The following is a 10130-nucleotide window of genomic DNA, read 5'->3' as shown; positions in this document are numbered from 1 at the left end:
TCATCTGAGTCCTGGTTTCCCACATCAAAACAGTGTGGGTTTGATTTACATAAAATCACCGTCAACCACCTGTGAATTGATTTGTTCACCTTTTGTTCAAGACAATGAGTGTAGTGAAAAAGTAAAAGGTCAAATTTCCCAGGATAGAGTGGTTAGGACTAGGGATTGAAGACATGGGCAGTCTAGTTCTAATACTGACACCAGAAAACTGGGATTCATTCAAACTGTCTGATTTCAAGTTTCTTTGTCAGCAAACTGAAGTTTATTAATCAAGACTTTTTCAGTTGCAACCAATGGAAATTTGACTTCAGCCAGCTTCTGTTACAAAAAGAATTTATCAATACAACAGGATGGTTCATGGACCCCAAGAGGTGGAGACACCATTAGAACTCTCTATGGTTTCTGTTGAAGTTCTAAACAACTTGAGACATTTCACTTCCCACCTCACAATCTATGCAGCTGTCTGCATTCTTCATACTTTAAAGTCTAAACTCCTAAGGATGTTATTTAAAGCTTGACACAGTCTGTCCTCAAACAACCTTTTCAGTCTTATTTTAATAATTGCCTATATTTATTAAGCCCTTACTGCACCCAGGATTTGTCTTAGAGGGAAACAAACCAGCATTAGAATTCCTGGGTCCATTCCTACTAACCTTGTGCCTTGAAAAAACTCCCTTGCCCAGCTGGTGTTGCTCAGTGGTTAAGGGTCGACCTATAAACCAGAGGGTCATGGTTCGGTTTGATTCCCAGTCAGGGCACATCCCAGTCAATCCCAGGTGTGGGGTGTGCAGGAGGTAGCCAATTAATGATTCTCTCTCATCATTTAGGTCTCTCTCATTCTCTCTCTCTCTCTCTTTCTCTTTCTTTTCCTCTCTGAAATCAATAAAAACAAATATTTTTTTAAAAGCAGGCAGATTTAAAAAGAAAAGAAAAAATTTCCTTAACCCCTAGAAGCCTCCATTTTCATCATTTTCAAAGTGGGGATAATTACAGTATCAACAAGTAAGTATTATTTCACTTATTCCATTCTGTATTTCATGGTGGGAAACATGGTCTCATATTTTACAGCTTATCTTGACGGCCCATTCTTAGTCCAGGGTGCAGGGGCAAACTATTTAAATAGGCTGCTCTCTTAGGAGCCATGTGCATGGGTTATGGTACAGTTCCCCAAAATGTAGGAGCCAAGAGATGCAAATTAATTTGGCTAATATAGAGAATGTGGACTTATTCAACTCCTAAAGTCTGCCTGGGAAATAACATCCTTATTTGGCACATCCTTTATATCTATTCTTCCAAAATGTTCTGTTAAATTTTTGGCTTCTTTTGTTTGAATCCTTCCTCATTTAGCACTACCATACTCCCAGAAATTCTCTATTAATAGAATATCTTAGCACTTGTTGATTTTAGGGAAAAGGTAACCTGAACTAACAGAAGATGCTTTCCCCTCTACCCTCCACAATAGCCACCATGGAAGACTGTGCCTCCTCACCCTCTCTTAACCCAAATTGGCCATTTGGGGAAGGGTCAAGAATACTTGGTCAGCCTCCCTACTCAGAGCCTTGGAGGTGGTAGCTTTCATGTTATCAAGGGAGGAGCAGTTTCCTTATCGCTTTATTGTACCTGCACACATATCTCAGCTCCAAAGTCCTTATTCAATTTCAGTTCTACCGAATTAACCATTGACTTCTGTGCCTTTGCAAGCTGCTTCCTACTTAATCCCACAGTTCCAGTTTAACCCCTACATTTCAACATTTTGGGCACTGGTTCTTCAAATTAAATCTGTGACTGAGTATGCCTATAGCATTCACAAAGGCAGGGTTTGACTTGGTATGGCAATCTGGGCAAACAAACAAATAAACCCACAAACACAAAACAATAAAGATGGTTGGATCTATTTTTTAGAAATTTACAATTACCTAAAATATGGATACCTGAGAATGCAAGTACTGTATACAGATTTAGAAGTAGAATGTAGAAAACCTTTGATGCTTAATGGTACTTTCTTAGCTGAGCACTAACTCAGTTGGAAAGGAGTGATTTCTTTTCATCTTCCTAAATAATCTATACAGAATTTAGGCTTTTTGTTCTCTCTTTCTAAATTTCAACATAGTAGATCCAGTTACACTTCCTGGGTCATTGTTGAGAGAAGTTTGGTGGGAATGGGGGCAGACAGCAGACAAAAGGGAAAGTGGGTATTCTAAACTGGATTGCTGAGGAATAGTAGGGGTGGGAGGGGACCGTCTACACTCCTGTGCTTAGACCCACTGATGCCTAAAAGAGCTTCCTGTTAGAGGATTATATTGCCCGGATCACCTCATTTCTGAAAGAAATTGTTTCCAGGAGCATTGAGGGTGGGAAGAAGTTTGATTCTCTCTGCGAGACCCACATGGCCAACGATGCTCAGAAAAGTGCCACTAGACTGGCACTTGGGCTGAAGGCAGCTGCACAGCTATTCTATTCTGAACATCTTTTTACAATTGGGTTGATTTTAGCTTTGCACAATTTTGCAAGCTATCATCAGAGTGTAAAACTAAAAGAAATAGCCTTTCATCCTTCTGACACTTCTCTGTTTCTCCAAATCCCACTTTCATCGTGTGTTCAACAGATGGAACAAGTACAGAGCCCTGTTTCATGCACAAAGAGGTACTGAGAAATATAAGGCCCTGTCCTCATCTATAAGAAATAACAAGTGAGAGCTGTGGTGGAGATGGGCAAGAGGTAAAATACATGGAAGAAAACAGGTTAAGACATACATGCACATTTTAATTCACTGAACACATATTTGTTGTGTATCTATTCCATTCCAGGTGCTGTTCTAGGTATTGAGGATATAGCATTGAGCAAAAGAGGCAATATCTTGGTCTTCATGGGTTTATGTTCAAGTAGAGAACACTTAAAATATGAATATTAAAATAAATATGTTATTTTAAAGTGCTGGGGGAAAAGGAAGAAGGATCCACAAGTACAAAAGTCATGAAGTGAAAACGAGCGTGGGGTGTTAGAGGAATAGCACAAAGCTATTTAATTTGAGTAAAGTGAGCTTGGGGGAAGTACTAAAAAATAAGGTCAAAGAAATATTGGGGTAGGTAGGCTGTAGTTTGATGAGCCACCAAATGAATTAAAGCCAATAAAACAATGTAATCCAATGTATATTTTTTTAAAGTACTTCCCTAGCTACTAAGTAGAGAGCAAACTGTAGAAGGTACAAAAGTGCGAGGTAAGAGGTCGGTTAGAAGGTTATAGCAATGGTTCTGTAGAGGGATGGTAGAAGATTAAACCAGGATTGTTTCAGTGAAGATGGGGAGATATATTGGTTTTTGAGAATTTGCTGGTGGATAGGATGAGAGGTTTGAAAGAAAGAGAGCAGTCAAGAGTCTGAGATTTAGAGCTAAGGATTTTGTCCTGATTTACTGGGTGATTGGAGTTGCCATTTATTGATATGGAGGACACTGGAGGAGGAGCTGGTTGGGGCAGGGAGGAATCAAGAGTCTTTTAAGTTTGAAATACTTATTAGACATCTAAGAGAAAACGTCAAGTAGAAGGTTAGATCTATTAAGTCTGGCATTGAGAAAAGAGGTCAGGACTAGACATATTATATTTCTCATATCATTACGTTACATGTCTCATCAGCAATGGATAATATTAAAACCATTAACTGGATGAGACCCCTTAGGGAATGACAACATTTACAAATAGGAAAGTGTAGATGGATCTCGCAAAGCAGTGAGAGTTAGTAGGTCTGAAGCCAACTGAAGAATGTATTTAAGGTGCTCCTGAGAGTTGGAACCAAGAAGACTAAAAATTGACTCTTGGATTTGGCAGTACAGAGGTCATTTAATGTCCTTGATATGTGCAATTTCAGTGGAGTGATAAGTGTAAAAACTGATTGGAATAGGTTTAAATGAAACTTTCCTATAGTGCTGAAGATAATGTTGATTGGTATAACTCACTTGGAGGACAGTTGGACAATATCTATCAAAATTCAAATGTATATGTGTTTGACCTAGCAATTTAACTTGGAATTTATTATGTAGATATACTTGAATATGTGCAAAATAACATATGTAAAGGTAATATTTTTAAATTTACCACCCTAACCATTTTTAAGTGGGAACTATGTGATGGATGGAGTTGGTGGCTAATACTATGGTGGTATTCATTTTGCAATTTATAAATGTATCAAATCAACACATTGTATACCTTAAATTTAAACAATGTTATGTGTCAATTACATCTCAAAAATACTGGAAGGGGGCAGGAAGAAAACAGCTAATTCAAAGGGGCAAATCTGGGTTTTAAGGAAGCAGGTAATGTTTTAAGATATTGAACATTATAATATGAGGTGGGTTTTTGCTATCACCCTTGTTAAGCAAATTAGATGATTGTTTATATCCCTGCTAGCCCTTATCTATAATAATAAAAGTGTAATATGCTAATTAGACCAGACAGCCGAACGACCTTCCAGATGTCCTTCCAGAGGAAGCTGGGGCTGCAAGAGCCAAGCCCATTGCACAAATTTGGTGCATTGGGCCTCTAGTATGCTATAATTGCAGTAATCGTCTGCTCAATAAAAATGAAAGAGAGTAACTTACAGGCAGCTGTCAATTCACGATAACCCAGAGCAAAGTTGTCAGAATCTGCATGTGAGGCTGTAATTACAAGACCAGAGCAGATTCCACCATGACTGGAAGTCTAATTGTCACTCAATACCAGAGATCTGGGAAAATTAGAGAAGTATTTCTCTTTTTTAAAAAATATATTTTATTGATTTTTTACAGAGAGGAAGGGAGAGAGATAGAGAGTTAGAAACATCGATGAGAGAGAAACATCGATCAGCTGCCTCCTGCACATCTCACACTGGGGATGTGCCCGCAACCAAGGTACATGCCCTTGACCGGAATCGAACCTGAGACCCTTCAGTCCGCAGGCAGACGCTCTATCCACTGAGCCAAATCGGTTTCGGCGAGAAGTATTTCTAAATCACTACTTCCAGGTATTTTAGAGCCACAGGTCAACAAATTATCATACCTACCTGGACTGCGGTAATAGTAGGCCATAAATATCTTCTTTTATCTTTGAAATTTCACCTTTTTTTATTTTCTATACCAGGAAGGCTCAGAAGCTTTTCACTAGAATAAAGAGACAACAAACTTAGTCCTAAGATGAATAGGTATCTTAAGTGGAAGAGTAAACTTATATTTAATGACTATTACAATTTCTCAAATACAGTTTAGTTTAACATTCATTTGGCAGAAAAACATACAATATGATAATGTATATATGTGTAATAAAAACTATATGTTTATAAATTTACACATCAATATTAATTCATTTTTTAAAGTCTATAAGGATAATACCCTTTAAAAATATGACAATGGTATCACCTCTGATGAGGGACGTTTATTGAAAGAAGAAAAGTTAAGGTCACATGTAGCAATTTATACTTTACATGTCTCTATATTTTTTAAAGGGTTTAGCAAAAATATAATCCCAACTTGAATTAAGTATTAATGTTGCTATTTAAAAAAAATACAAAAAGACACAAAACTTGTGAATTGGTAGAGCAGGATTTGGTCAGGCTAGATAGAATTCCCTGGGCCCTTTATAGCTCTGTTACTATGACCCATTTACATATAGTATAAGCATGTTTACATAAAAAGCCTAGAAGTAATTTTTAATATGCACCTGGTATTTTATTATTTTAATAGTGTAATTTCATTCACAAGCCTTTTATTTTGTTTCCAACTATTTAAAATAACTTTTAAAACTTTTTGTTGTGGAGTTTTCCAAACAGACACAAAGAGGGATTATACAGGCGTTAGGAAAGTAGGTTTTCAGTTGTGAGTAAATAAAGCAGTTTATTCTTGTATTATTATTTATTAAATATTGCATTACTTTCCATACAAACAACTGTAAACCTACTTTGCCAACCCCCATATATAAGGAACCCCCAAGCATCCATAACCCAGTTTCATTCTATGGCCAAACTTGTTTACCTGAAATGAAAACTTTATTTTCTCTATTTATATAACTTCTTCCTCTTTGTAATCATCTTTATCTAAAATAGAGTTTATAAATATCTGGATTCTAATCCATTCATCTTTCTCAACAACTTTAACCTTTAAAATCATCTTCCATCAATTACAGGATTATTTATCAGCGTTCCAAAACTCTCTGGGGCAAACTTATTTAAAATCAAAATACCCTAAGATTTTCTCTGTCTCTGTGACAATTCAAAAATATAAAAATCTTATGCAAAGAACTACAATGATAATTATGTATATGAAACTATCAGTGTGCATTGATGGAAAGTTAAAGAGTTGGGTAAAGCCAAAACCGGTTTGGCTCAGTGGATAGAGCGTCAGCCTGCGGACTGAAAGGTCCCAGGTTCGATTCCGGTCAAGGGCATGTACGTGGGTTGCGGGCATATCCCCAGTAGGAGATGTGCAGGAGGCAGCTGATCGATGTTTCTCTCTCATCGATGTTTCTAACTCTCTATCTCTCTCCCTTCCTCTCTGTAAAAAATCAATAAAATATATTTTTAAAAAAAGAGTTGGGTAAAATAGAGGGAATCAGAAAATAATAATTTGTAAAAAAAAGATATAAAGTTGTATCCACACTTAAAATTTTCTTTCAATCTATGGCCTTTGTGTGTGTGTTTTAAGCATCTTTTGGCCAAACAAAAATAAACGCAGGTGGCTTAAGCAAGCCCAGTTCACTATTTTAGTTCCCCCACGTAGCATCCCCCCGGACATGCTTGAAACTTAAAATAGTGTTCTTGTCCAATGCATGGCCAAGTGGAACTCAGAGGCCAAGACCATCATTTCCTATGGAGAGCAAAGTGAAGTGTAACCACAGGGTGTTTCAGAACAATGGCGATTCAGTACCATGGACAGCGATATGCGGGGCCTCACATTCCCTTATCACCCGAACCGTGGATAGTTTGCTCCTACAGAAAGGCATCTGTTACTGTGTTTCAAATGGCTAGAGCAAACACACAGACACTGTTCAGCGGCCAACTGCAGAGGTCAACCTAGCATCCATAGGCCCTAAGCAGAGGCATGGTAAACGTCTTCAAATCCAAAGACAAATGCCTAGGAATCACTCTCAGGGAAAAGAAAAGTCAAACTGAGGACGAACGGAAGGACTGGGATACAATAAAATCAACATGGAAAGGCATTCAGACTTAAGGTCTAGAAATAGCACTTTCAAGTGCAGAAGCAGGCAAGCAGGTCCATACAACAGTGCAACCAGATAAGGTCCTTGCCTTTTATCTGAATTCAATTCAAGTTGATTCAAATCCACAGGCACCTAATGCATGCTACTGATAGTGAGATAATAGTTTTCAACAGTAACCCTGGTGTGGACAGATAAGAGCTACCAGATTTGCACTCCTCACAGGCATGAAGATGGTTCTGCACTTGTCTGACAATGACTGCAAGGTATGCCTTACTCATTTCCATTTAGTCAATCAGTTGCTCCTCTTAGGGGAGGAAGTTTTTCATAAATATATGTAGTTAGATTAAGCTTATTGTCAAGGAAGTGACACTGCCTGCTACAAATGGATCCCATATGTGCTAATTACCTCAGAACACAGGAGCAATAGAGAGATTAGGGTAATGACTTGGATGGATGAACAAATAGGTCAGCTAGAGATGAGTGAACTGATTTGTCTAATATTAGAACGGAGCCCTACAAACCCCCTGCCTGAACAAAATCAATTCAATCGTTTCTGTAGCTTTAGAATTTAAAGTATGGTGTTAAGCCTCTAGAGTTTTAAATTTCTATGTATTTGTCAGGTTTCTGCCTCTGGAAAATAATGAGAGATAAAAACACACTCTAACAAAACTGCATTCCTAGAGGTTTATTAAACTGATAAGAACAGATACTACACTTGATCTTAGCCAAAAGGCCGAGAAGCGATGAGATTTATGATTTATCAAAAGATTCTCTACCATCCTGCAAGGCTTTCCTAATTTCCCTAATATCTGCCACAGAAAGGCTTTGAATATGAAAATCCTCAGCCACTGCATGGGCTGCTGTCACTATATCAAAGTATAACACAAAGATATTTCTCCATAACACTAGGCAGCAGATTGCACTTTATAATTTGAGGATATAAAAGAAGGTGATAAGTTAAGAAGCCAACACAGAGGGTTTGCTGATTTAGGAGCCAAGAGACACAGATCCTTAGTTCATTTCTGCCTTTAGGGACTTTGTGAAGTTCAGACATTTAACCCTCAGTGCCTCATTTTTCTCTTTTTATTAAACTTGTTTCACAGGCAAGTATCTATACCTCGGTTAAGGCTAAAGTTATCTTAAAAAAAAAAAAGGAAAGGGTGATTTATTTTGTACTTCTCCCTGCCTTTCAAATACATACTCTTCAATGTTTATCCCACAAAAATAGTGATAGAATGAGAATGATCATTTGTCAAATTTAAAAAAGAAAAGAAAGAAAGCTAAGGTATTGGGCAATGTGATCTGATTTAATATCTTTTAATTTCCTTAGGCATCCAAACACCACCTTTATATGTTCTGCCCAGACATTACATTTCTGTGATGAGAATAAGGTCAGAGAATTTAAATAACAAACACCATTTTTACCACCATAGGGAAAACGGGAGGTTACTCATACGATTGGATGTAGTGGGCCCCTACTGAATCAACAACAGCATTTAGATATGTAGAGCCTGACTTTTAACATTCTTCTTTTCCTTTCTCCCCTGCTGTCTCCCATAGCTTCACACTCCCCCAACCACTCACCTGAAGCCAAAGATGGAGAAGACAGTATGCTCTGTGGCTGAACTCCATTAATTCCCACTGGAACCCTCTATAAAGAGAAGTTATGAGATGAATTACAAGGGACACTTTAAATGGCACTCTGGAAGCCAAGGGACACAGCTTGGTATAAGCGAGAAAGAGGGGCATTCTCTACATGTCTTCTCACAGTACAGCATGACTTGACTTCTCCAACAATAGCTTCAGAAAATGTACAGCTGCTTCGGCACCTCCAGATTTGGCAACTCTGAAAGCAATGAGAAATGGCACCCTCAACAGATTCATCATTCTATCAGATAAGGCAGCAAGGGCAGGCACAACTTTCAGGGGCTTCTCTTCTCAGGCAGCACATTAACCAGGTGACCAGAAGTTCAGAGCACAGAAGGAAGGGCTTCCTTACAAAACATGCCCTGGGAATTTAGAGGGAGGTTGGGGGTCCTGTGATAGATGAAGACAGAAATGTTGAAATGTGATCAATCACTTACTTGACTCCCTCTGTAGCCACAGACTGGCGAAGACTGACAAATTCAGCTTATGTGGATTTTCTGGTAAAATCCAGATTTCAAATATTCTTCTCATCATGTTCATAAACCATGGAAATGCATAAATTTGATCTTCAAATGACATGCCTGATTTAGGGCAGAAATACAGTTAGCATACTCATATGTTATATAGAGAGAGGTGATGAGAAGAACCCTCACTAAAAAAAAAAAAAGTCATTTCTAGTGATCACTGAAGTTCTACCATAATACATTCTTTCTTTCCTTTTTTTTTTTTTTTTTTTTTGGCAAGCACTGCTCTTGGAGAGCAGATCTGTTCCTTCATCAGGTGAAAAGGAGCTGGAAAGGAAGTTGAGAAGTAGCCCAAACATGTCAAACTCTCAGCCAGTGGGCCGCATGCCTCTTACAAGTGTGACATTCTTGCAAAGGGTCCTTTTGTTCTCTGCTTCAGTCTCCCTTTCCCCAGTGTGTCTCTGAGCGGTTTCTAGTTATACTGGTGAGTTGGAAAGGATCACTGGATTTAGGAAAGGACCTGGTTTTAGACCTGTCTCTCCAACCAGCTAATAAAGGCTCTTGGGGGGGTGGGGGGAGGTTGTGGTTCAGGGAGAGTGGCCATGATTTACAGTACATATTTGCCAATTTCTGTGATGTAAATATTCCACCATGACCTATTTCAAACTACCGGCATGATGTCAGTGAATGTGGAACTGTGAAGAGATTCAGAACAGCACACTGTCATATAATACTGCCACCAGACAGATGTGATAGATGTAAATAACCTCAAGGACACAGATTATAATAAAATGTAGTAAAATAATTAGGAAATGAGTTCTGAGTTATCTCTTACCTTGT

At 38.2% G+C, this 10130-nt stretch overlaps 1 pseudogene; it reads right to left on the bottom strand.

Annotated features, from left to right (window-relative positions):
* Positions 1-7754: 7754 nt before the first annotated feature.
* LOC132237863 (U2 spliceosomal RNA) lies at positions 7755-7924 on the bottom strand (annotated as a pseudogene).
* Between the last annotated feature and the right edge of the window lie 2206 nt (positions 7925-10130).

Source organism: Myotis daubentonii, chromosome 6 (genome assembly GCF_963259705.1).
Source record: "Myotis daubentonii chromosome 6, mMyoDau2.1, whole genome shotgun sequence".
Lineage (NCBI taxonomy): Eukaryota > Metazoa > Chordata > Mammalia > Chiroptera > Vespertilionidae > Myotis > Myotis daubentonii.
The sequence above is the reverse complement of the archived record's forward strand: the minus strand, read 5'-3'. Positions and strand labels throughout refer to the sequence as shown.